The sequence below is a fragment of the Coregonus lavaretus genome, assembly GCF_964263955.1.
Source record: "Coregonus lavaretus genome assembly, chromosome: 23".
Lineage (NCBI taxonomy): Eukaryota > Metazoa > Chordata > Actinopteri > Salmoniformes > Salmonidae > Coregonus > Coregonus lavaretus.
In genome coordinates this window covers 45,396,548-45,424,497 of record NC_140010.1, presented here as the reverse complement: position 1 = coordinate 45,424,497, position 27,950 = coordinate 45,396,548, and positions in this window count along the sequence as shown.

Sequence of the window (27,950 nt, the reverse complement as noted above, 5' to 3'; positions counted from 1 at the left end):
CCATGTTGAATTCAGGCTGTAACACAACAAAATGTGGAATAAGTCAAGGGGTATGAATACTTTCTTAAGGCACTGTAAGTCTACTACAGCAGGAGAATATGACGTCGCACACCTCACATTATATTACAGGGTCCATTTGTACAGCCAGTGAAGGGAAAGTATTAGAGAAGGCAAGCAACTGGTAGCTATGTGTTTACGTGTTGGATGTTTGTTTGCGCTGGTGTCGGCTTCTGGCTGCACATGACTTGTAACTGTGCACGGGTGTAATAGTTCTAGACTGTATTTGCTTTTGGGTGTTGTTTATGTGTGTTTTTCTATGTGTGTATGATGCCATTTCATAATACCTAATGGATTTTTAAAAAAGGGTTATGAAAGTGTTTATAGGGCCATTGAATACTTTATAAGACCACACAGAAAGTATTATGATTCACTTTTAACATCCACTCCCAGTTGTCCCTGTCTTATAATGTCATACCGTAGCATACTAGTCTCTCTCGCAGAATCAGGGTGCTCCGCAGACACAGCAGCTGTGAGAAGAGACTAGTAGCATACCTGTTCCATTCACCGAGTACACCCAGGTCTTTCCATTGATTACAGCAAAGGGTATCTAACCCTCCTCCTGGACTGCTACCGGGCAATTTCAAAGATTAACAGACCATACAACTCTATGCACAATGACTAATTTAAACAATTTACACTGAACATTTTATAAAAACACATTTACTGGAAGAACTGTGCAGATGCAACATTTGGTAACAGAATTTTGGTAAAATCTCCCTCGGTTTTTTATGTGACCACGTTTCCCCAAAACTCTGTTAAATATCTGCTCCGAATTAAGATTCAAAGATGTCTGCAGAAAGAATGGAGTGTCAGCTATGACATGACTTCACTTTGAAAAAATCTCTTTGGATTATTGAACTACAGTAAGTGAAGTGGATTTACACCGGTAACAGAATTGAGGTAACAACATTTTATCATCATATGAATTTCACTCTCTTCATGGCGATATAGCCTGAATAGGTTAAAAAGGTAGAAATATGCAATATCCTCCTTTGCATATGTGGTAAATGGGTATTATTCTACACACTGGCTGTTATTTTAATGAGCTCCGCCTCCAAATAAGACCACATTTGGTTGGTACGGACATAACCAAAGCTGAACCAATCATAGGCTTCTATGTTTCACAAGTTTGGACATCAAAGTACAGCATAGTAGAGCTCAGTAAAGTAGAGTTCAGTACAATAGAGTTCAGTAGAGTATAGTTCAGTAGAGTACAGTTCAGTACAGTAAAGTACCTTACAGTACATTATAATGTACTCAACTCGTTTGATCTTGTGTACAGTGCTGAACTCTACTCTATTCAACTCTACGGTACAGGACTGTACTGTACTGAACTAGCCTATACTCTAATCAACTATTTTTTACTTTACTGTACTCTACTCTACTGTGCTTTATTGTACTGTACAAACTTATAAAACATTGACGTTTATGATTGGTTCAAATTTGGTCCGGTCCAGAATGGACCAAATCTGAACCAATCATGGAAGTCTTTCTTTGGGCCAAATCAAGGCCAGTCTGGAACAAACCAAACAATCTATGTCTGTGGACGTTGAAATCAAGGCCAGGGCGGATTGACCAAATGTAAACTATTTTTCAACGTCCATGGACGTCCGGTGTCGGTCGGTGCTCAGTGGGTAATGATGCTGGTTACAGGAAAGCGAGGGGGCTCATGTGCAGGTGTCAGTAAGAGCTGGGAGAGGTAACATCAACTGGAGAGAGAGAGAGCGAGCAAGGGGTTGTCTAGAATGTTTTCACATTTGCTTTGACCACCAGACAACAGAAAGAGAAAGAAAACAGTTATGAGCTGAACATATCAGTATGCTAGTGGAAGAGAAGACGGTAGCAGGTGTCCCAAGTGCCGTTTGTGACTACTATGATTTCTCATTGTAGCCAATTAAATTGCAGTTTTTCCGTACAGATTTGGTAACCGAATTTCGAGTTTTAATCAATTAATAATTCCTAAACCAAATAGATCTCAGTAAAAACACTATAACTAATTGGTAGGTCTACCTTTACTTGTTACTTCTGTGAACTATTAGTATCCCCCCTCCTCATGAGGGAGAGAAATTAGAAAATATCTTAAAGTTGTGTGGGTTTTTGGTAACAGAATTTCAAGGCATTTTTCTCAAACTTACACAAGGCAAAATGTATCCATAAGTAAATATAAGTGTTGATATTAGTTAGCAGGGGACTTTACTTCAACATGAAAAATGTATAGCTATATGCCTACATAAAAAAAAAAAAACTCTCAGCTTTGATTTGACTCCCAATCTGAAATACGAATATGAAGTTCACATGTTGACGCTCATGGGTCCTTTACGTGGAAATCCTAGATCAGCACTCCTATTTTGAGATGCTTTATAAATATGGGATGTCTAACCTTAATTAGCTGAATCGGGTGTTACCATAGGTATCTGATCCAGGTGTGTTACAACAAGGTTGGCACAAAAGCCTGCATACCCTTTAGTTCTACAGGAAGGGGGTTGGCCAAGAGGAGGAGACGATGAGAGGACCAATTTCTCAGCAATTGAGATAGAGCCCAAAAAAGAAGTATCAACATTCTGTGTTTCATCCAACAGCCTCACTGTGTACCAGCATCTCCATCCACCTGTGAGTTGTCACTAATCCAGCCGTAAACAAATAACCCCTCCATTAACGGCTTTGACACCTGGGTCGCCGAGTGGATGGGTGTCGACGCCTGGATAAATGATCCTCTCTTTCTGCTCAGTTCATGTGGTGGCAAGCTAGCACCTGGCACACAGCTGGTTCCACTGGCACCGGTTCAAGCCCAAAGATGGGAGCTCGTGGACGGGCGATCATCAGCGTTCATTCGCAGTCGCATCAGCCTCATCCAAGTTCTCTCACCGGCTGCACCCTTCACTCCAGTGCCGCAGCCCCAACCACCATCTGCTCCCATCAGTGTCACCGTGGCGAGCGAGCGGGTGATTAATGCGCTGCCTTTTGAAAGGTAACGCATGACTCATCTACCCCCTGCTCGTGTTGGTGAAGCTCATGACAGCCTCCTGTTGCGTTTTCGCATTCCGCGATTAAAATGTCTCTGCTGTTAACAACCTCCTCGAAAATGCGCCCTCGCTCCGAAAGGGCAATAATAGACTAAATAGCGGGAAGCAGATTGTACAGTCAACTTAAAAAAAAAAAAAATTCCACAGCACCCCACAAACAACACAAATCCACAAAAACAAAACGGCCACTATACAACACATTCGCCAAGGTGATCAACATATGGTTTCCAAATTTTGTCAAATGCTTCAGTTTCTTGTTTTACTTTATATAATATACAACATCCAATGGGATGTAGCTATGTAGTTCAGTTCTCCAGTATGTTATTAAGTGTGAATTGATGGTTATATATTTTTTTGCAGCAATTAGACCTACATTACAAAACTTAGTCTGAGACTAGCTAGGTTTCCATCCAATTGGCAACAGATTTTTATACGAACATTCTAAAATATACATACAATATATGCTAATTTCCCCACCAGTGGTGTGTTTCCACCAAACTGACTTGTTGCAGATAAAAATCAGTGCGTGGTGACATAGTGCACACAACATGTACTTTTTTCCTTAAATTGTCATGTTCAATGCGTTTCCATCGCATTTTCAACTCTACTAATAGTTTTGTCACAAAAACTGTAAATGTGCCTACTTTGGTTTTGGCACGTGCGCTCTAGCCAACAGCTCGCAGATACAGTGCGGGTAGGCTGTGAGGGTAGGGTAGTCTAAATGATGACATTATTATAGATAAATTGCGGTCTGTCACGGATTCAGCCGAGGCTGCTCCTCCTCCTTGCTCGGGCAGGCTTCGGCGTTCGTCGTCCCCGGAGTACTAGCTACTGCCGATCGATGTTTCGGTGTTTGTCTTGTTTAGTCTTTATTGTGTACACCAGTTTCCCATTATGTTTTATTGTATTCCCTATATTAACCCCTGTCTCTTATTGGTTATTGTGTGTGATTGTTCTTTGTCATTCCGGCAGTTGCTTTGGTGTACGGGTTATTGTGTTTTCCTCCCTGTTTGGAGGTTTGTTGTTTTTGTACTCTATTTACTGTGTTCAGTAAAAGTACGTTGCCAGCCGCTCTGTGTCCTGCGTTTGACTTTGCTGACCGCATACACGTCGCGTGACAGAATCACACACCACGACATGGAGTCAGCAGGAGCGGCGGTGCCAGCTGGATCAATGGAGGAGCGCGTAGCACAACAAGCGGCCATGATCCAGGCTCTCGGCACCGCCATGGAATGGGTGGTGAACGCCATGGAGCGATGGGAAAGAGGAGGTTTGCCCACACCTCCTCCGACGATACCACCACCATCAGCTACACCCATCGTTTCACCTCCGGGGTCCAGTGGGATTCGGCTCTCGCTCCCGAGGGCTTATGATGGCACAGCGGCCGGGTGTCAGGGTTTCCTGCTCCAAGTGGAACTCTACCTGGCAACCATCCACCCGGTACCCTCGGGATACGAGAGCGTGTCCGCCCCATCCCCTGCACCAACTGTGGCCGCAGAGGACACACTGCGGGTCGGTGCTGGGGAGGGTCTCCTAGGAATCGAGGCAGTAGACAGCGCACTGATGAGTCATTCCAGGTGACTAAGCACCCAACTCACCCAGAGCTCTCTGTTGCGCATATGTGAAATAAAGTTGTGTTTCCCGAGGTTTCTCCTCACTCCCAGCATAAGGCGCTAGTAGATTCAGGTGCAGCTGTGAATTTTATTGATCGCCGGTTCACGTATAAGTTAGGGATTCCTATTGTACCAGTTGATGTGCCCTTCCCCATCCATGCCCTAGATAGCCGCCCTTTGGGGTCTGGATTGATTAGGGAGGTCACAGCGCCACTTAAGATGAAGACGCAGGAGGGCCATGAGGAGATTATACGGTTATATCTGATTGATTCTCCTGCGTTTCCCGTGGTGTTGGGGCTTCCCTGGTTAACATCTCATGACCCCAACATTTCATGGCAACAGAGGGCTCTCAATGGATGGTCTGATCAGTGTGTCGGGCGGTGTGTAGGTGTTTCCGTAGGGGCAACGACGGTGGAAAGCCCAAACCAAGTTTTTACAGAAGGCGAGTATGCCGATTTGGCCCGTGTATTGATTACCGTGGTCTCAATCAGATTACAATCAAATACAGCTATCCTCTCCCTCTGATTGCTAGTATGACGGAGTCATTACACGGGGCGCGATTCTTCACAAAATTGGATCTCAGGAGCGCGTACAACCTGGTGCGCATTAGGGAGGGAGATGAGTGGAAGACAGCATTTAGTACCACATCGGGTCACTATGAGTACCTCGTCATGCCATACGGTTTACTGAATGCTCCTTCAGTCTTCCAATCATTTGTGGACGAGATTTTCCGGGATTTGCATGGACAGGGTGTAGTGGTGTATATTGATGACATTCTAATATACTCCGCTACACGAGCCGAGCATGTGTCCCTGGTGCGTCGGGTGCTTGGTAGACTGTTGGAGCATGACCTGTATGCGAAGACGGAGAAATGTCTGTTCTTCCAGGAGTCCATCTCCTTCCTGGGACATCGGTTGACCGCGTCAGGGGTGGAGATGGAGATTGACCGCGTTTCAGCGTGCGTAATTGGCAGACTCACTTCACGGTGAAGGAGGTGCACCGGTTCTTGGGTTTTTCCAATTACTACCGGAGGTTTATCCGGGGCTTTGGACAGGTAGCAGCTCCCATCACCTCCCTTCTCAGTGGTCGGCTGAGGCGGACAGGGCGTTTAGACATCTGAACGACCTGTTCACCTCGGCTCCGGTGCTGGCACATCCGGATCCCTCTTTGGCGTTCCAAGTTGAGGTGGATGCATCCGAGGCGGGTATCGGTGCTATACTGTCTCAGCACTCGGGTACGCCACCAAAACTCCGCCCCTGTGCTTTCTATTCTAAGAAGCTCAGTCCGGCAGAGCGCAATTATGACGTGGGGGACAGGGAGCTGCTAGCGGTGGTTCAAGCCCTGAAGGTGTGGAGGCATTGGCTTGAGGGGGCTAAACACCCTTTTCTCATTTTGACTGACCATCGTAACCTGGAGTACATCCGGACAGCGAGGAGACTGAACCCTCGCCAGGCTAGGTGGGCCATGTTTCTTACCCGATTTGTATTTAAGCTCACCTATAGACCAGGGTCACTGAACGCTAAGGCAGACGCCCTGTCCCGACGATATGACATAGAGGAGAGGTCCATTGAGCCCACTCCCATACTTCTGGAGTCTTGTCTGGTGGCACCGGTGGTGTGGGAGGTCGATGCGGACATCGAGCGGGCGTTACGTGCCGACCCTACTCCCCCACAGTGTCCAGAGGGACGGAGGTACGTGCCGCTCGAGGTTCGTGATCGATTGATATATTGGGCTCACACGTCACCCTCCTCTGGTCATCCTGGTATTGGTCGGACAGTTCACTGCCTTAGTGGGAAGTACTGGTGGCCCACTTTAGCTAGGGATGTGAGGGTTTACGTTTCCTCCTGCTCGGTGTGCGCCCAGTGTAAGGCGCCTAGACACCTGCCCAGAGGGAAGTTACAACCCCTACCCGTTCCACAACGGCCGTGGTCTCACCTATCGGTGGATTTTGTCACGGACCTTCCCCCCTCCCAGGGGAACACTACGATCTTGGTCGTTGTGGATCGGTTTTCTAAGGCCTGCCGTCTCATTCCTATGCCAGGTCTCCCTACAGCCCTACAGACTGCTGACGCCCTGTTTACTCACGTCTTCCGGCACTACGGGGTGCCTGAGAATATAGTGTCTGATCGGGGTCCCCAGTTCACCTCTAGAGTCTGGAGGGCATTTATGGAACGTCTGGGGGTCTCGATTAGCCTTACCTCAGGTTTTCACCCTGAGAGTAATGGGCAGGTGGAGAGAGTGAACCAGGATTTGGGTAGGCTTCTGAGGTCCTATTGCCAGGACCGGCAGGAGGAGTGGTCGGGGTATATCCCCTGGGCAGAGATAGCCCAAAACTCACTCCACTACTCCTCCACTAATCTTACGCCTTTTCAGTGTGTGCTGGGTTATCAGCCGGTCCTGACACCCTGGCATCAGAGCCAGATCGAAGCCCCTGCGGTGGATGAGTGGTTTCGGCGCTCGGAGGAAACATGGAACGCTGCGCATATCCATCTGCAGCGGGCTATCAGGCGGCAAAAGGCGAGCGCCGATCGCCACCGCAGTGAGGCTCCGGTGTATGCACCGGGAGATCGGGTCTGGCTCCCGACCCGAAACCTGCCCCTTCGCCTGCCCTGCCGGAAGCTGGGTCGGCGGTTTGTGGGGCCATTTAAAGTCCTGAGGAGATTGAACGAGGTATGTATAGGTTACAACTTCCCATGAATTACTGCATTAACCCCTCGTTCCATGTGTCTCTCCTCAGGCCGGTGGTAGCTGGTCCACTCCAGGAGAATGAGGTACGAGAGGCTCCTACGCCCCCACTAGACATCGAGGGGGCTCCGGCGTACTCGGTCCGTTCCATCTTGGATTCGAGGTGTCGGATGGGGGGTCTGCAGTATCTCGTGGAGTGGGAGTGGGAGGAACGTTGCTGGGTCCCTAGGAGGGACATCCTAGATCCCTCCCTATTGAGGGATTTCCACCGGAGTCATCCGACTCGCCCTGCTCCGCGTCCTCCTGGCCGTCCCCGAGGCCGGGCATTTTTCCACCGTCGTTCTTGCATAATTCATTTTACCGACACAAAAAGATCCCACCATGTCGAACGAACAAATTATCTGTCGGCCTTTATAAAATTGTACCGAAACTTCCTGTTTCCATCACAGCTGTTGTGATTTTTCTTTTATACGGTATGACTTTACTCACATAAAAATAAAAACTGCGAATGGAAACGTGGTTACTGATCACCAATATTTACATTTCCCAACAGACATAATCATGGAGATGGATGGATATAAATTCCTAGACACAATGAAATGATAGCACAACCTGCACATTATCCCAAAATTGTGTCCGTCTATCACAGGACCACAGCATATGTAATAGGATTCCTTTGTGCTTTTTGCATCTCCAACAGAGATGTGACATTTCTGGGTGAATTACATTCATTCTAGGAGTATACACTCTAAAAATGTGGGATTCAACAAGGGTTCTTCTAAGATCCTCAAAGTTGCCCCCGAAAGGTTCTTACAAGAACCCCATAGGAGGTGGAGTTCATCGAGGAACCTCCTTAGTTGGTGGGGGTTCTTGCAGGAACTTAACTGCCCAACTGAAATATTTGGAATTGAATTTGAAAGGTTCAGCAGGTGCAGGCACTTAACTGAAAAATGTAAATGTCACGACTTCGGCCGAGGCTGCCTCCCCTCCTTGGTCGGGCAGGCTTCGGCGTTCGTCGTCACTGGCTTACTAACCACTGCCGCCCCAATCATCATCACATTTGTCTTGTTTTGTCAATCACACACACCTGGTTCTAATCCCCTCATTGGTCTGTGTATAAGTGTTCCCTCTGCCCCCTTGTCCTTGTGGGTGATTGTAAGTTGTGAGAGTAGCATAGCTCGGTGTAGCTACTCGTACATTTTGTTGCCAGGGATGAGTTTCCCCTGTGCCTATGTATTATTGGATTCTACCTTTACTGTGTATTTGCCAGGGATGAGAGTTTCCCGTGAGCCTGTTTCATTGATCACTATTTGAGCGCAGTTATGTGTCAACAAAGGAATAAACTCTGTATTCAGTGATTACCCTCCTGCGCCTGACTCCTTTCATCACACTCATCACAGTACATACAGTGGGGAGAACAAGTATTTGATACACTGCCGATTTTGCAGGTTTTCCTACTTACAAAGCATGTAGAGGTCTGTAATTTTTTATCATATGTACACTTCAACTGTGAGAGACGGAATCTAAAACAACAATCCAGTAAATCACATTGTATGATTTTTAAGTAATTAATTTGCATTTTATTGCATGACATAAGTATTTGATACATCAGAAAAGCAGAACTTAATATTTGGTACAGAAACCTTTGTTTGCAATTACAGAGATCATACGTTTCCTGTAGGTCTTGACCAGGTTTGCACACACTGCAGCAGGGATTTTGGCCCACTCCTCCATACAGACCTTCTCCAGATCCTTCAGGTTTCGGGGCTGTCGCTGGGCAATACGGACTTTCAGCTCCCATAAAGATTTTCTATTGGGTTCAGGTCTGGAGACTGGCTAGGCCACTCCAGGACCTTGAGATGCTTCTTACAGAACCACTCCTTAGTTGCCCTGGCTGTGTGTTTCGGGTCGCTGTCATGCTGGAAGACCCATCCACGACCCATCTTCAATGCTCTTACTGAGGGAAGGAGGTTGTTGGCCAAGATCTCGCGATACATGGCCCCATCCATCCTCCCCTCAATACGGTGCAGTCGTCCTGTCCCCTTTGCAGAAAAGCATCCCCAAAGAATGATGTTTCCACCTCCATGCTTCACGGTTGGGATGGTGTTCTTGCGGTTGTACTCATCCTTCTTCTTCCTCCAAACACGGCGAGTGGAGTTTAGACCAAAAAGCTCTATTTTTGTCTCATCAGACAACACATGACCTTCTCCCATTCCTCCTCTGGATCATCCAGATGGTCATTGGCAAACTTCAGACGGGCCTGGACATGCGCTGGCTTGAGCAGGGGGACCTTGCGTGCGCTGCAGGATTTTAATCCATGACGGCGTAGTGTGTTACTAATGATTTTCTTTGAGACTGTGGTCCCAGCTCTCTTCAGGTCATTGACCAGGTCCTGCCGTGTAGTTCTGGGCTGATCCCTCACCTTCCTCATGATCATTGATGCCCCACGAGGTGAGATCTTGCATGGAGCCCCAGACAGAGGGTGATTGGCCATTGTGGAGAGGTTGGAGTCTGTTTGATTGAGTGTGTGGACAGGTGTCTTTTATACAGGTAACGAGTTCAAACAGGTGCAGGACCTGGTTAATACAGGTAATGAGTGGAGAACAGGAGGGCTGCTTAAAGAAAAACTAACAGGTCTGTGAGAGCCGGAATTCTTACTGGTTGGTAGGTGATCAAATACTTATGTCATGCAATAAAATGCAAATTAATTACTTAAAAATCATACAATGTGATTTTCTGGATTTTTGTTTTAGATTCCGTCTCTCACAGTTGAAGTGTACCTATGATAAAAATTACAGACCTTTACATGCTTTGTAAGTAGGAAAACCTGCAAAATCGGCAGTGTATCAAATACTTGTTCTCCCCACTGTATCTCCTCAATTTAAGGTAAGGTTTGTCCCTTGTATGATCTAAATTGATATTGTTTTATGATGATACCATCTATCTTTTCATATTTGTGCAAATCTTTCTAAAACTGAAAATAGACACAATTCAATGGATATCAATCAACAAAGAGGTAAGAAACACTGCTACTCCTACTGCTCTTTCCTCGTCTGATTATGTGTTCTCGCATACTCCGAGAGCATCTGGTCAGCGCGGCGGTGGCACAGGAATCCTCATCTCTCCCAAGTGGACATTCTCTCTTTTCCCCCTGACACATCTGTCTATCTCCTCATTTGAATTCTATGCTGTCACAGTCACTAGCCCATTCAAGCTTAACATCCTTATCATTTATCACCCTCCAGGTTCCCTTGGCGAGTTCATCAATGAGCTTGACGCCTTGATCAGTTCCTTTCCTGAGGATGGCTCACCCTTCACAGTTCTGGGTGACTTTAACCTCCCTACGTCTGCCTTTGACTCATTTCGCTCTGCCTCCTTCTTTCCACTCCTTTCTTCTTTTGACCTCACCCTCTCACTGTCTCCCCCTACTCACATGGCAGGCAATTCGCGTGACATCTTTACTAGATGCTGTTCTTCTACTAATCTCACTGCAACTCCCCTCCAAGTCTCCGACCACTACTTTGTATCCTTTTCTCTCTCGCTCTCCTCCAACACTACTCACTCTGCCCCTACTCAGATGGTAATGTGCCGTCGCAACCTTCACTCTCTCTCTCTCTCCCGCTACACTCTCCTTTTCCATCCTATCATCTCTTCCCTCTGCTAAATCCTTCTCCCTCCTCTCCTCCCTTTCTGCATCTTTTGACTCTCTATGTCCCCAATCCTCCTGGCCGGCTCGGTCCTCCCCTCCTGCTCCGTGGCTTGACGACTCATTGCGAGCTCACAGAACAGGGCTCCGGGCAGCCGAGCGGAAATGGAGGAAAACTAGACTCCCTGCGGACCTGTCATCTTTTCACTCCCTCCTCTCTACATTTTCTTCCTCTGTTTCTGCTGCTAAAGCCACTTTCTACCACTCTAAATTTCAAGCCTCTGCCTCTAACCCTAGGAAGCTCTTTGCCACCTTCTCCTCCCTGCTGAATCCTCCTCCTCCCCCTCCCTCCTCCCTCTTCCCTCTCTGTGGATGACTTCGTCAACCATTTTGAAAAGAAGGTTGACGACATCCGATCCTCATTTATTAAGTCAAATGACACCGCTGGTCCTGCTCACACTGCCCTACCCTATGCTTTGACTTCTTTCTCCCCTCTCTCTCCAGATGAAATCATGCGAATTGTGACGGCCGGCCGCCCAACAACCTGCCCGCTTGACCCTATCCCTTCCTCTCCATACCATTTCCGGAGACCTTCTCCCTTACCTCACCTCGCTCATCAACTCATCCTTGACCACTGGCTATGTCCCTTCCGTCTTCAAGAGAGCGAGAGTTGCACCCCTCCTCAAAAAACCTACACTCGATCCCTCCGATGTCAACAACTACAGACCAGTATCCCTTCTTTCTTTTCTCTCCAAAACTCTTGAGCGTGCCGTCTCTAGCCAACTCTCCTGCTATCTCTCTCAGAATGACCTTCTTGATCCAAACCAGTCAGGTTTCAAGACTGGTCATTAAACTGAGACTGCTCTTCTCTGTGTCACGGAGGCTCTCCGCACTGCTAAAGCTAACTCTCTCTCCTCTGTTCTTATCCTTGGAGACCTGCAGTGGGAAAAACAAGTATTTGATACACTGCCGATTTTGCAGGTTTTCCTACTTACAAAGCATCTAGAGGTCTGTAATTTTTTATCAAAGGTACACTTCAACTGTGAGAGGCGGAATCTAAAACTTAAATCCAGAAAAACACATTGTATGATTTTTAAGTAATTAATTTGCATTTTATTGCATGACATAAGTATTTGATACATCAGAAAAGCAGAACTTAATATTTGGTACAGAAACCTTTGTTTGCAATTACAGAGATCATACGTTTCCTGTAGGTCTTGACCAGGTTTGCACACACTGCAGCAGGGATTTTGGCCCACTCTTCCATACAGACCTTCTCCAGATCCTTCAGGTTTCGGGGCTGTCGCTGGGCAATACGGACCGTCAGCTCCCTCCAAAGATTTTCTATTGGGTTCAGGTCTGGAGACTGGCTAGGCCACTCCAGGACCTTGAGATGCTTCTTACGGAGCCACTCCTTAGTTGCCCTGGCTGTGTGTTTCGTGTCGACCCATCTTCAATGCTCTTACTGAGGGAAGGAGGTTGTTGGCCAAGATCTCGCGATACATGGCCCCATCCATCCTCCCCTCAATACGGTGCAGTCGTCCTGTCCCCTTTGCAGAAAAGCATCCCCAAAGAATGATGTTTCCACCTCCATGCTTCACTGTTGGAATGGTGTTCTTGGGGTTGTACTCATCCTTCTTCTTCCTCCAAACACGGCGAGTGGAGTTTAGACCAAAAAGCTCTATTTTTGTCTCATCAGACCACATGACCTTCTCCCATTCCTCCTCTGGATCATCCAGATGGTCATTGGCAAACTATAGACGGGCCTGGACATGCGCTGGCTTGAGCAGGGGGATCTTGCGTGCACTGCAGGATTTTAATCCATAACGGCGTAGTGTGTTACTAATGGTTTTCTTTGAGACTGTGGTCCCAGCTCACTTCAGGTCATTGACCAGGTCCTGCTGTGTAGTTCTGGGCTGATCCCTCACCTTCCTCATGATCATTGATGCCCCACGAGGTGAGATCTTGCATGGAGCTCCAGACCGAGGGTGATGGACCGTCATCTTGAACTTCTTCCATTTTCTAATAATTGTGCCAACAGTTGTTGCCTTCTCACCAAGCTGCTTGCCTATTGTCCTGTAGCCCATCCCAGCCTTGTGCAGGTCTACAATTTTATCCCTGATGTCCTTACACAGCTCTCTGGTCTTGGCCATTGTGGAGAGGTTGGAGTCTGTTTGATTGAGTGTGTGGACAGGTGTCTTTTATACAGGTAACGAGTTCAAACAGGTGCCGTTAATACAGGTAATGAGTGGAGAACAGGAGGGCTTCTTAAAGAAAAACTAACAGGTCTGTGAGAGCCGGAATTCTTACTGGTTGGTAGGTGATCAAATACTTATGTCATGCAATAAAATGCAAATTAATTACTTAAAAATCATACAATGTGATTTTCTGGATTTTTGTTTTAGATTCCGTCTCTCACATTTGAAGTGTACCTATGATAAAAATTACAGACCTTTACATGCTTTGTAAGTAGGAAAACCTGCAAAATCAGCAGTGTATCAAATACTTGTTCTCCCCATTGTATCTGCTGCCTTTGATACTGTGTACCATCAGATCCTCCTCTCCACCCTCTCCGAGTTGGGCATCTCCGGCGCTGCTCACCACTGGTGTCCCCCAGGGATCAGTTCTAGGCCCTCTCCTATTCTCTCTATACACCAAGTCACTTGGCTCTGTCATATCCTCACATGGTCTCTCCTATCATTGCTACGCAGAAGACACACAATTAATTTTCCTTTCCCCCTTCTGATTACCAGGTGGCGAATCGCATCTCTGCATGTCTGGCGGACATATCAGTGTGGATGTCGGATCACCACCTCAAGCTGAACCTCGGCAAATCGGAGCTGCTCTTCCTCCCGGGGAAGGTCTGCCCGCTCCATGATCTCGCCATCACGGTTGACAACTCCATTGTGTCCTCCTCCCAGAGTGCAAGGAACCTTGGCGTGACCCTGGACTACACCCTGTCATTCTCCGCTAACATCAAAGTGGTGACCCGTTCCTGCAGGTTCATGCTCTACAACATTCGCAGAGTACGACCCTACCTTACACAGAAAGCGGCACAGATTTTAATCCAGGCACTTGTCATCTCCCGTCTGGATTACTGCAACTCGCTGTTGGCTGGGCTCCCTGCCTGTGCCATTAAACCCCTACAACTTATCCAGAACGCTGCAGCCTGTCTGGTGTTCAACCTTCCCAAGTTCTCTCATGTCACCCCGCTCCTCCTCCCTGACCTCTTCAATGAAAATCCCATAGGCCTCAAATTATGAACAAGGTACAGTGGTTCCTCCAATTAAAAGTTTTGAGCTTATGCCGTGACCGTTTGTGGTAGATGGTGGCAGATTGGAAGTGTGAATGTTTCAGTCCGAGAGTTTCTCTTCTCTGGCACTAGAGTCCTGTATCAGGCAAAAACAGAAATAAATAATTCTAAATAACAAACTGGCTTTATTTACCACAGATGTGAAGAAGAAACTGAAAGAGATGAAGAATGAGAGTCCAGCGAGGACAGGGAAGGGAAAAAGGTTGCCCATATTTTCAAGACCTGAGCTACTTCATTTATTTATGAAATGTACTAGTTTACATAGGCAATTTAATATATTAGTTTAGGCTTGGCCTATTTAGTAGGCTATTTCGCAGCATAAAGCTATATTTGTCAGCATAAAGCTGAGTGACTCCCTCATTCGTGGCTTTGGATAAAAATAAATAAGTAGCAACATTCTTTCTGATAGTCTTTAATAAATACATTTTTTGACCAAGTTAATCTGCTCATGTTGTGTGTTCAAATATTTGTGACATTGTGGTTACAATGAAGAATGGAAATAAATCCATTTCAAAATGCATAATCAGATGTGTGTTGCAAGCTTATTATTATTGTCATTTTTCCTTATCACATTTTTTTGTAAGATTTTCTTTTCTTTTTAGACAATACAAAACATACACATACAAACTACAACTACATCACACCTGCACAGACCCACCTGCTCACACCTCCATCTCCAGCGTCCACATCACTCTCTGCCACATGGCCTCAAACTGCACCATTTTGTTTCTCTCCGTCGCCCACAAGCACTTTCAACATTTGGATAATAAAGCATTTAAGGCCTGCCATTGGTTGATTTTCAGTTTAAGTATACATTTTTTCAAGATGATTGACGAGAAAAGTATCGTCCAACCCATAGGGTATCTCACTGCACCCTTATATGCCATGTCTTGAAATATGCAGACAGACAGATTAAAAGTTAATTTCCATTGTAATACTTCTGACAGCCAAATTTCTAACTCCACCCATAACATTTGGACTTTATAACATTCACAGAAGGCGTGGATTATTATAACCTAATGAAAAATGAACCTGGTAATCTAATTAAATGTACTGCAGGCCTAAGACCTATGGGTTTAACTTTCTGAATGATTATATTGAAGATAGAAGCCGCCGCCTCTTAATGAGTTCCGAGAGCTGATCCGGAGCGTTAGCACACTCCGCCAACCCTGATGTTCTAGCAGTGTCTGAATCCTGGCTTAGGAAGGCCACCAACAATTCTGAAATGTCCATCCCCAACTACAACATTTTCCGTCTAGATAGAACTGCCAAAGGGGGTGGAGTTGCAATCTACTGTAGAGGTAGCCTACAGAGCTCTATCATACTATCCAGGTCTGTGCCCAAACAGTTTGAGCTTCTTCTACCAGAAATAAGTCTCTCACTGTTGCCGCTTGCTACAGACCACCCTCAGCCCCCAGCTGTGCCCTGGACACCATATGTGAATTGATTGCCCCCCATTTATCCTCAGAGTTCGTACTGCTTGGTGACCTAAATTGGGATATGCTTAACACCCCGGCCATCCTACAATCCAAACTAGATGCCCTCAATCTCACACAAATTATCAACGAACCTACCAGGTACAACCCTAAATCCGTAAACATGGGTACCCTCATAGATATGATCCTGACTAACTTACCCTCTAAATACACCTCCGCTGTCTTCAACCAGGATCTCAGCGATCACTGCCTTATTGCCTGCGTCCGTAACGGGTCCGCGGTCAAATGACCACCCCTCATCACTGTCAAACGCTCCCTAAAACACTTTAGCGTGCAGGCCTTCCTAATTGACCTGGCCCAGGTATCCTGGATGGATATATATCTCATTCTGTCAGTAGAGGATGCCTGGTTGTTCTTTAAAAGTAATTTCCTCTCAATCTTAAATAAACATGCCCCATTCAACAAATACAGAACTAAGAACAGATATAGCCCCTGGTTCTCCTCAGACTTGACTGCCCTTGATCAGCACAAAAACATCCTGTGGCGTACTGCATTAGCATCAAATAGCCCCCGCAATATGCAACTTTTCAGGGAAGTCAGGAACCAATATACACAAGCAGTTAGGAAAGCAAAGGCTAACTTTTTCAAACAGAAATTTGCATCCTGTAGCACTAACTCCAAAAAGTTTTGGGAAACTGTAAAGTCCATGGAGAATAAGAGCACCTCCTCCCAGCTGCCCACTGCACTGAGGCTAGGAAACACTATCACCACCGATAAATCTACAATAATCGAGAATTTCAACAAGCATTTTGCTACGGCTGGCCATGCTTTCCACCTGGATACCACTACCCCGGCCACCAGCTCTGCACCCTCCACTGCAACTTGCCCCCCCCCCCCGATTCTCCTTCACACAAATTCAGACAGCAGATGTTCTGAAAGAGCTGCAAAATCTGGACCTCTACAAATCATCTGGGCTAGACAATCTGGACCCTTTCTTTCTAAAACTAGCCGCCGAAATTGTCGCAACCCCTATTACTAGCCTGTTCAACCTCTAGCCTGTAACATCTGAGATCCCCAGAGATTGGAAAGCTGCCGCGGTCATCCCCCTCTTCAAAGGGGGTGACACTCTAGATCCAAACTGTTACAGACCTATATCCATCCTGCCCTGCCTTTCGAAAGTTTTTGAAAGCCAAGTTAACAAACAGATCACCGACCATTTTGAATCCCACTGTACCTTCTCCGCTATGCAATCCGGTTTTCGAGCTGGTCATGGGTGCACCTCAGCCACGCTCAAGGTCCTAAACGATATTATAACCGCGATAATAGACAGTACTGTGAAGCCGTCTTCATCGACCTGGCCAAGGCTTTCGACTCTGTCAACCACTGCATTCTTATTGGCAGACTAAATAGCCTTGGTTTCTCAAATGACTGCCTCGCCTGGTTCACCAACTACTTCTCAGATAGAGTTCAATGTGTCAAATCAGAAGGCCTGTTGTCTGGACCTATGGCAGTCTCTCTGGGGGTTCAATTCCACAGGGTTCAATTCTTGGGCCGACTCTTTTCTCAGTGTACATCAATGATGTCGCTCTTGCTGCTGGTGACTCTCAGATCCACCTCTACGCAGACGACACCATTTTGTATACATCTGGCCCTTCATTGGACACTGTTAACAAACCTCCAAACAAGCTTCAATGCCATACAACACTCCTTCAGTAGCCTCAAACTGCTCTTAAACACTAGTAAAACTAAATGCATGCTCTTCAATCGAACGCTGCTAGCACCCGCCCACCCGCTTAGAATCACTACTCTCGATGGGTCTGACTTAGAGTATGTGGACAACTACAAATACCTAGGTGTCTGGTTAGACTGTAAACTCTCCTTCCAGACTTATATTAAGAATCTCCAATCCAAAGTTAAATCTAGAATCGGCTTCCTATTTCGCAACAAAGCCTCCTTCTCTCATGCTGCCAAACATGCCTCCAACACTCTACTCAGCAAATTGGATGTAGTCTATCACAGTGCCATCCGTTTTGTCACCAAAGCCCCATATACTACCCACCACTGTGACCTGTACACTCTTGTTGGCTGGTCCTCACTACATATTCGTCGCCAAACCCACTGGCTCCAGGCCATCTATAAATCACTGCTAGACAAATCCCCACCTTATCTTAGCTCATTGGTCACCATAGCAACACATTTACATTACATATACGTCATTTAGCAGACGCTCTTATCCAGAGCGACTTACAAATTGGTGCATTCACCTTATAGCCAGTGGGATAACCACTTTATTTATTTTTTAATGGGGGGGGGGAAGGGGGGTAGAAGGATTACTTTATCCTATCCCAGGTGTTCCTTAAAGAGGTGGGGTTTCAAATGTCTCCGGAAGGTGGTGAGTGACTCCGCTGTCCTGGCGTCGTGAGGGAGCTTGTTCCACCATTGGGGTGCCAGAGCAGCGAACAGTTTTGACTGGGCTGACCGGGAACTGTGCTTCAGCAGAGGTAGGGGAGCCAGCAGGCCAGAGGTGAATGAATGCAATGCCCTCGTTTGGGTGTAGGGACTGATCAGAGCCTGAAGGTACGGAGGTGCCGTTCCCCTCACAGCTCCGTAGGCAAGCACCATGGTCTTGTAGCAGATGTGAGCTTCAACTGGAAGCCAGTGTAGTGTGCGGAGGAGCGGGGTGACGTGAGAGAACTTGGGAAGGTTGAACACCAGACACCCACCCGTAGTATGCGCTCCAGCAGGTATATCTCTCTGGTCATCCCCAAAGCCAACACCTCCATTGGCCGCCTTTCCTTCCAGTTCTCTGCTGCCAATGACTGGAACGAATTGCAAAAATCTCTGAAGCTGGAGACTCTTATCTCCCTCACTAACTTTAAGCATCAGTTGTCAAAGCACCTTACCGATCACTGCACCTGTACACAGCCCATCTGAAATTAGCCCACCCAACTACCTCATCCCCATATTGTTATTTATTTTGCTCATTTGCACCCCAGTATCTCTATTTGCACATCATCTCTTGCACATCTATCATTCCAGTGTTAATACTAATTGTAATTATTTTGCACTATAGCCTATTTATTGCCTTACCTCCATAACTTGCTACATTTGCACACACTGTATATATATTTTCTGTTGTATTTTTGACTTTATGTTTTGTTTTACCCCATATGTAACTCTGTGTTGTTGTTTTATCGCACTGCTTTGCTTTTTCTTGGCCAGGTCGCAGTTGTAAATGAGAACTTGTTCTCAACTGGCTTACCTGGTTAAATAAAGGTGAAATAAAAAAATATAAAATAAAAAATCTGTTACCCAACAAAATAATATTAATTTATTTAGCCTAATTGATTTTATGACTACAGACAGTAGGCTTTTATTCCTCTTTTCCTGCATTAAATAATTTGTCTGCATGTCTTTTCAACATTTGGCTAAAAAGAAACCATGCCATGAATTAAGAACAGATATTTTTTTTTTGCACCATGCAATGCGGCACATTGACAACTCAAATCGCTTTAAAGAGCCTTCTAAAATTAGACAACAAATAGATATACTAAAACAATAACTTAAAAAACAGTCCATTCATCACTGGATTTCTTCAAATTGCTGTAAAGGAAAAGGATGTCATCCACCGTGCCTGGTCGCAGGCTCTCTTCTCTCTGAAACCACACATCCATCTGAAGGTGATGCTTTATCTTTTGGAACCACACAATTACCAGGTGGACAGTAGGCCTCTTGAAGCGATAGAGGAAATTAACAAGATCCACAAGTATTCTTTCACAATAGCTGGCCTTATGTTATCTGCAGTTTTGAGCTGCACTGTCCAACTCCGTGGTGGATAACATCCACTCTTCGTTTATGTAATGGGCTGTAAGACACAAATATCCTATTTTTCGAAAAATCATCAGTCCACATGTCAAGTGTAATTGCGTAATTGTATTTACCCAAGTTCTCTCTCAACTCCGGGACCACCCGCCAACAGATTTTATTTTGCCTGATGCAGGACTCTAGTGCGATAGGAGAGAGACAAACTGAAACATTCACACCTCCATTAATTTACAAAAGGATAGTCTAATAGCTCGGCTAGGTGTGAAAAATCCCCCAATTTGTGCAACAGTTTAGACTACCAATAGATGCAGCGGTCAGTCAGGTTGAGTCCTATTGTAAAGTGTAGCCTAATGGCAAAAAAGGACAAACTTGCAATGTATTCAATGCTTAAGTACTCTAAAGTTTTACATTTCTAACTCAATTTCACAGACCAGATTTGCCTAACGAAAAATGCATCAACCCCTAAAAATATACTAATTTATTATAATCCACATACAGTGAGGGAAAAAAGAATTTGATCCCCTGCTGATTTTGTACGTTTGCCCACTGACAAAGAAATGATCAGTCTATAATTTTAATGGTAGGTTTATTTGAACAGTGATAGACAGAATAACAACAACAAAATCCAGAAAAACACATTTTAAAAATGTTATAAATTGATTTGCATTTTAATGAGGGAAATAAGAATTTGACCCCCTCTCAATCAGAAAGATTTCTGGCTCCCAGGTGTATTTTATACAGGTAACGAGCTGAGATTAGGAGCACACTCTTAAAGGGAGTGCTCCTAATCTCAGTGTGTTACCTGTATAAAAGAAACCTGTCCACAGAAGCAATCAATCAATCAGATTCCAAACTCTCCACCATGACCAAGACCAAAGAGCTCTCCAAGGATGTCAGGGACAAGATTGTAGACCTACACAATACTGGAATGGGCTAAAAGACCATCGCCAAGCAGCTTGGTGAGAAGGTGACAACAGTTGGTGCGATTATTCGCAAATGGAAGAAACACAAAATAACTGTCAATGTCCCTCGGCCTGGGGCTCCATGCAAGATCTCACCTCGTGGAGTTGCAATGATCATGAGAACGGTGAGGAATCAGCCTAGAACTACAGAGGAGGATCTTGTCAATGATCTCAAGGCAGCTGGGACCATAGTCACGAAGAAACAATTGGTAACACACTACGCCGTGAAGGACTGAAATCCTGCAGCGCCCGCAAGGTCCCCCTGCTCAAGAAAGCACATATACATGGCCGTCTGAAGTTTGCCAATGAACATCTGAATGAGTCAGAGGAGAACTGGGTGAAAGTGTTGTGATCAGATGAGACGAAAATCGAGCTCTTTGGCATCAACTCAACTCGCCATGTTTGGAGGAGGAGGAATGATGCCTATGACCCCAAGAACACCATCCCCACCATCAGACATGGACGTGGAAACATTATGCTTTGGGGGTGTTTTTCTGCTAAGGGGACAGGCCAACTTCACTGCATCAAAGGGATGATGGACGGGGCCATGTACCGTCAAATCTTGGGTGAGAACCTCCTTCCCACAGCCAGGGTATTGAAAATGGGTCGTGGATGGGTATTCCAGCATGACAATGACCCAAAACACACGGCCAAGGCAACAAAGGAGTGGCTCAAGAAGAAGCACATTAAGGTCCTGGAGTGGTCTAGCCAGTCTCCAGACCTTAATCCCATAGAAAATCTGTGGAGGGAGCTGAAGATTTGAGTTGCCAAACGTCAGCCTCGAAACCTTAATGACTTGGAGAAGATCTGCAAAGAGGAGTGGAACAAAATCCCTCCTGAGATGTGTGCAAACCTGGTGGCCAACTACAAGAAACGTCTGACCTCTGTGATTTCCAACAAGGGTTTTGCCACCAAGTACTAAGTCATGTTTTGCAGAGGGGTCAAATACTTATTTTCCTCATTAAAATGCAAATCAATTTATAACATTTTTGACATGCATTTGTCTGGATTTTTGTTGTTGTTATTCTGTCTCTCACTGTTCAAATAAACCTACCATTAAAATTATAGACTGATCATGTCTTTGTCAGTGGGCAAACATACAAAATCAGCAGGGGATTAAATACTTTTTTTCCTCACTGTAATAATTCAAACGAAATTACCTGTAGCGAGAGGAGTGACTTCATGCTAAAGACAATCAGAAATAATGTGTCTTTAACCCTGCATTATATAATATAACGTATTTTGAATGAATGCCAGGAATGAGTGAGTCACTCAGCCCAATGCTTCTATTCCTGCTTCTGTTGCCTATTTGAGTGTTTATTTAATATCCTACTGATTCTGTGATCACCAAGCCTCATGCAACTACAAAATGTAGGAGAAAGCAATTTCACAAATCCGTTTTTTAAACCTTGCTATGCTTTATTAAAGGCTTTTAAAAAATCATTAGAACATTGTTTACACTGTTCCAAACTGGCAGATAAATTATATTGTAGTCTAACAGCACCTGTTTGTCATGCAACAGTATCTCTTGCACTCTTGACACTGATTTTACATGAGGCCTAATTCACATGATATGCCCTAAAATACTTACAGTGCATTCGGAAACTATTCAGACCCCTTGACTTTTTCCACATTTTGTTACGTTACAGCCTTATTATAAAATTGATTAAATTGTTTTTTCCCCTCATCAATCTACACACAATACCCCATAATGACAAAGCAAAAACTGTTTTTTAGACATTTTAGTAAATGTATTTAAAAGAATATATGTAACATTTACATAAGTATTCAGACCCTTTACTCAGTACTTTGTTGAAGCACCTTTGGTAGCAATTACAACCTTGAGTCTTCTTGGCACACCTGTATTTGGGGAGTTTCTCCCATTCTTCTCTGCAGATCCTCTCAAGCTCTGTCAGGTTGGATGGGGATCGTCACTGCACAGCTATTTTCAGGTCTCTCCAGAGATGTTCGATCGGGTTCAAGTTCGGGCTCTGGCTGGTCCACTCAAGGACATTCACAGACTTGTCCCGAAGCGTGGTCTTGGCTGTGTGCTTAGGGCCGTTGTACTGTTGGAAGGTGAAACTTCACCCCAGTCTGAGGTCCTGAGCGCTCTGGAGCAGGTTTTCATCAAGGATCTCTCTGTACTTTTCTCCGTTCAGCATTCCCTCGATCCTGACTAGTCTCCCAGTCCCTTCCGCTGAAAAACATCCCCACAGCATGATGCTGCCACCACCATGCTTCACCGTTGGGATGGTGCCAGGTTTCCTCTAGACGTGCCGCTTGACATTCAGGCCAAAGAGTTCAATCTTGATTTCATCAGACCAGATAATCTTGTTTCTCATGGTGTGAGAGTCCTTTAGGTGCCTTTTGGCAAACTCCAAGCGGGATGTCATGTGCCTTTTACTGAGGAGTGGCTTCCATCTGGCCACTACCATAAAGGCCTGATTGGGGGAGTGCTGCAGAGATGGTTGTCCTTCTGGAAGGTTCTCCTATCTCCACAGAGGTATTCTGGAGCTCTGTCAGAGTGACCATCGGGTTCTTGGTCACCTCCCTGACCAAGGCCCTTCTCCCCCGATTGCTCAGTTTGGCCGGGCGGCCAGCTCTAGGAAGGGTCTTGGTGGTTCCAAACGTCTTTCATTTAAGAATAATGGAGGCCACGGTGTTCCAAAGGGAGTGACAAAATGTATTACAATTGATTTTGAATGAACTGAATGATGAGGATGAAGAAGAAGAGAGTGATTGAATTTTGTTTCTACTTTGTCAGAAGAAGGTGTAACTGGACCGTAGCTTATTACTTACTAAAACTGTTACACTGTAAGGCTTTTATTCAAAGACATGTGAAAATGGTCTGTTGTATTCCGTTATATTCTTAAAAGATATGTGTTACCTGAATATATGCAAGTGATAGTTAAAGCCTAAGCACAAAATAATAAAAGGTTTCACATATTTTCAAGACCTGAGCTATTTAATGTAGGTGTTTTATTTATTACATTTACTTGTGGAATGATAATAGAAATAATAATCCGGTGGCACTCTCTGGACCAGGTGTAAATGGTTTAGCAGCCTTTCCAATAAATTGGAATACAACAGAAGCCATCCATCCTTGATGGACTATTAGAAAGACAATAGTCTCTTGCCGAGTTTAGGGACTTTAAACGTATTCATGGTTGTTTGCGAGGCATGTCTCTTCACCCACCTCTTTGCATAGCCCACCATATGCACTGTTTTCTAACCACATCTGGATGGATTTCTCTTCACTCGCAGTCGTTTAGTAGCCTAGGCCTACTCCTGACCGGTCACGTTGTACAGCGCCATATTTTCCTAACGGAAACCCTGAGGCCTACATAGGCTACTGTAAAATGCATTTTCATTTTCTTGGAATAGAAACACAATAATATTAATCAATTTAATTAAGCTACATTTCTAACAGTTTAAACAGCACAACAAATACAATAATAATTTATAACAAATTATAATCAATCCCATATAGTCTCTTCTAACATAAATAAAGGTTTTAAAGTCTCTAGTACAGCCAATATTAAAAACTGTCAAATGCATTTGTGAATGCAATCACTTTAGCATACTGTTGTGTGCATGTTTTGTTAATCATCTGTATAATTACTATTTTTTGGATTCACAGACTTCACCCTCCCTACACCTCTGATGAATATAACAGGAAACCTGTTCGATCACCATGCACTGAAAAATCATTCTGGCTATGGATACCGAGAACATCAACACATTAACATCAACACGCCAGAGGATATACCCATTGGACTTGGGGCTCTGCTGGGAGTTAACCTCATATTTTGATTTTTTTATTCTGCTTTGCCACCTAAATATTGTGTTATTGTTGTTATTGTTATGCATATTATTCATAATAATAATAGGGGAGGGGGGGTAGTTAAAAAATTCACCCTAAAGTTTCTTCAAAAGGTTCTTCAAGGATCCATTAAAATGAGTTCTTTGAAAAACCCTTTTAAAGGGTTATTTGAAGAACTTATAGAGGTTCCCCCACAGTTTCAATTTGAAGAACCCCTAAAGGATACTCCAGGAACCTTTAATTTTTTATAGTGTAGTAAGTCCTATGAATTATCTTCAATTGCAGTAGTTTATGTCTTAGGTTGTAGGAGCAGATAAGACAATTTTCACATATTCATCTGTGACCAATGGTTCTTCTCAATTTCTTGCTTTAGATCTGTTTCCCATTTTTTCCTTATAGGTTCTGAACCATCAGGTAGAGTTTCAATCAACCCTTGATATAACTTGGCAATCAACTTATTTGGCGTAGAAACTTATTTCAGTATTTTTTCGATGCTAGATGCCTTAGGTTCATCCAGATTCTGTTGAAGCGATTAAATACGATTTCTGAGTTTTAAGAACTTAAAGAAATCGGCCTTGGATAATCCAAATCTTTCTTGTAATTGATTGAATGACAGTAGAGATCCATCATAGTACACGTTCAAAATTCATGATGCCACTTTGGAGCCAAGACTTAAAGGTCTTGTCATTAAACACTGGAGATAAGGTGGGGCTATTCCAAATAGGGGTGCCTGGCGATATTGGTTCTTTCCACCTCATGAATTGATGTACATTTTCCCAAATAAAAAAGGAATGCAGTTGTGCAGCCCAGTAATATTATATATAATATAATAAATAATAGTATATTCATATGAGGTAGTCCAAGACCTCCAGCTTTATAGGGGAAGTTTAAAACGGTAAATTTAACTCTTGAGGTCTTTCCATTCCTAATAAAGTTAGAGAGCATGCCATTTATTTTATAAAAAAAGTTGGATGGAATTGAAACTGGCAATGCCAGGAATAAATACATCAACCTTGGTAATATATTCATTTTGATTATGTTGACCCTACCTAACCTAAAAATAGGGAGAGATCTCCATCTCTGAACATCGGATTCAATCTATTAAAGGAAAGTAATTGATTTTATATGCCTCCTCCAGATTGCATGGTATCAGTACACCTAGGTATTTCATGTGTCTTTGTCTATTTCCACTTAAATTTACTTTTTAAGCTTGAGAAGTCATAATTAGAAATTGGCATGATTTCAGTTTTCCCAGTTCTCTTTGAATCCTGACACAGCACCATATGTGTCCAAACGTAGTAAAATAAATGACAGAGAATGTTCTGGTTCAGATACATTAAGTAAAATCTGCATACAATTATATCACATTATATCAACCAATATCTATGCTCCGGATTGAGCCATGTTCTAATTATTGATGCTAGGGGTTCTAAATAACTAGACAAAGGGCATCCCTGACTTGTCCCTCTTGATAACAAATGATTCAGAGATCTGTCCATTTGTTCGTATAGATGCTTTGGGGGATTTGTACAATAGCTCACTCCAGGAAATAAATACTGGACCAAAACCAAACTTTTTTTAAGACAGCCACCAAGTATGCCCATTCCACCCTATCGAATGTTTTTTCAGCATCTATTGATACTGCCACTTTTGGAGCGTTTAAGTTATTGGAAATTATATTGAAAATAAACCCCGACAGAGATTGTCTGAAGACATCATGTTCCGTATAAACCCTGTTTGATCTGAGTGAATCAACTTTTGTATTACTGTTTCTATGCGAAAATCCAATACCTTAGCAATGGTTTTGTATTCCACATTCAAGAGGGATACTGGGAGGAAGGATCCGCAAGACAATGGATCTTTATCATTCATAGTGATTGGGAAAGTTATTTTTTGTTGCGAGCATAAGTAACACAGGCTTTAGTAATTTGGGATGGAAGTGTCTATAAAATTCCACTGGGAATCCAGCATTACCAGGAGATTTCCCATTTTGTAGATTATTGATGGGCTCCAACAAGTCACCTGGGGTAATGTCAAATGGCCTTATTAAGGAAATTGTCTGTCCTCTGTGGTGTACCGCAGGTTAGCCACCAGGGGGAGACTCGTCGAGGCCTGGTGGCAGGCGGAGTTTACATCACGCAGCGATGGCTCCCTCTGCTGGACATGCCAGGTCTCGACGGGCTCTCCGGCCAGGACTATTTGGGGCTGATTGAGGTTGGTGAGTAATCAAGGGGCTGATTGCTCACTAGCCGGATGTGTCCCATAAAGCTGTTTGTGGCACTGTGGAGGCACGAGCTGAGGAAAAAGGTACGAGCCGGCGGGAGACGAGAGCGAGGACGACCTGTTACCTGCGCGGCCCGGAAGCAAGCGGTTGACAAACCCGTATCGACGGGTCCGGAGTCGGAGTCCGAGGGGGCGCCTGAACCTGACCCCCTGGTGAACAACTGGAGGAGGAGCCCATCCTCATCGATTTCGAGGGACCAGCCGAGACACCCGCCATGGGCAAACTGAGGGGGCAGTTCGGGACTGCCCAGTGGGAGGATCCGAACTTGAAAACCGCCATAGCCCAAGTGATAGCGGTGGATGGCCAGCTACTTCCGGGGATGAGTGACTGGCGATACCCCCATTTCCAAATCAAGAATAATCTTTTGTATCAGGTGTCGCGCCAACAGGGGGAACTTTGAGAGGTACTGTTGCTGCCCCGACGGTACGTGGGAACCATTTTTCAGCTGGCCCACACCCATCTGTTGTGGGCACACCTGGGAATGGAGCAGATTCGGGAACGGATCGCCGCCCGGTTCCACTGGCCCGGAATTAGGAGTGCCTTGGAAGACTATTGTCGCAGCTGTCCGGAATGTCAAATCACTGCCCCAAAAGCACTCTTCCGAAACCCGCTGGTCCCCCTACCGATCATCAGGGTGCCCTTTGAACGCATCGCCATGGACATAGTGGGACCCCTGGTAAAAACAGCACAAGGACACCGGTACATCCTGGTAATAGTAGATTATGCCACCCGGTATCCCGAGGCCATTACACTATGAGCGGCGGTCTCCAAGGGATTCGCTCGGGAGCTTATCCATCTCTTTAGCCACGTGGGCATCTCGAACGAGATCCTGACCAACCAACGTACCGAATCCAAGTGCCGACTAATGAAAGATTTGTGTGCTCTCCTACAGATCAAGCAGATCCAGACCTCCGTCTTTCACCCGCAGATGGATGGGCTCATCGAGCGGTTCAATAAAACGCTCAAACAAACGCTGCGGAAGGTCATCGAGCAGGACGGGAAGAACTGGGACCAGCTACTACCCCACATAATGTTCTTGGTCCGAGAAGTGCCCCTGTCATCCACCGGGTTTTTCCGTTTCGAACTCCTCCACAGGAGGAGGCCACATGGCATACTGGACCTCACCAAGGAGGTGTGGGAAGCCCAGCCGACCCCCTTACGCAGCATGGTAGAACACATGAAGACGATAAGGGAGCGGATGACAGCCAAATGGCCAGTGGTAATTGAACACCACATCCGCACCCGGCCCGGGGAAACGGTACAAAAGACGCCATACGGGA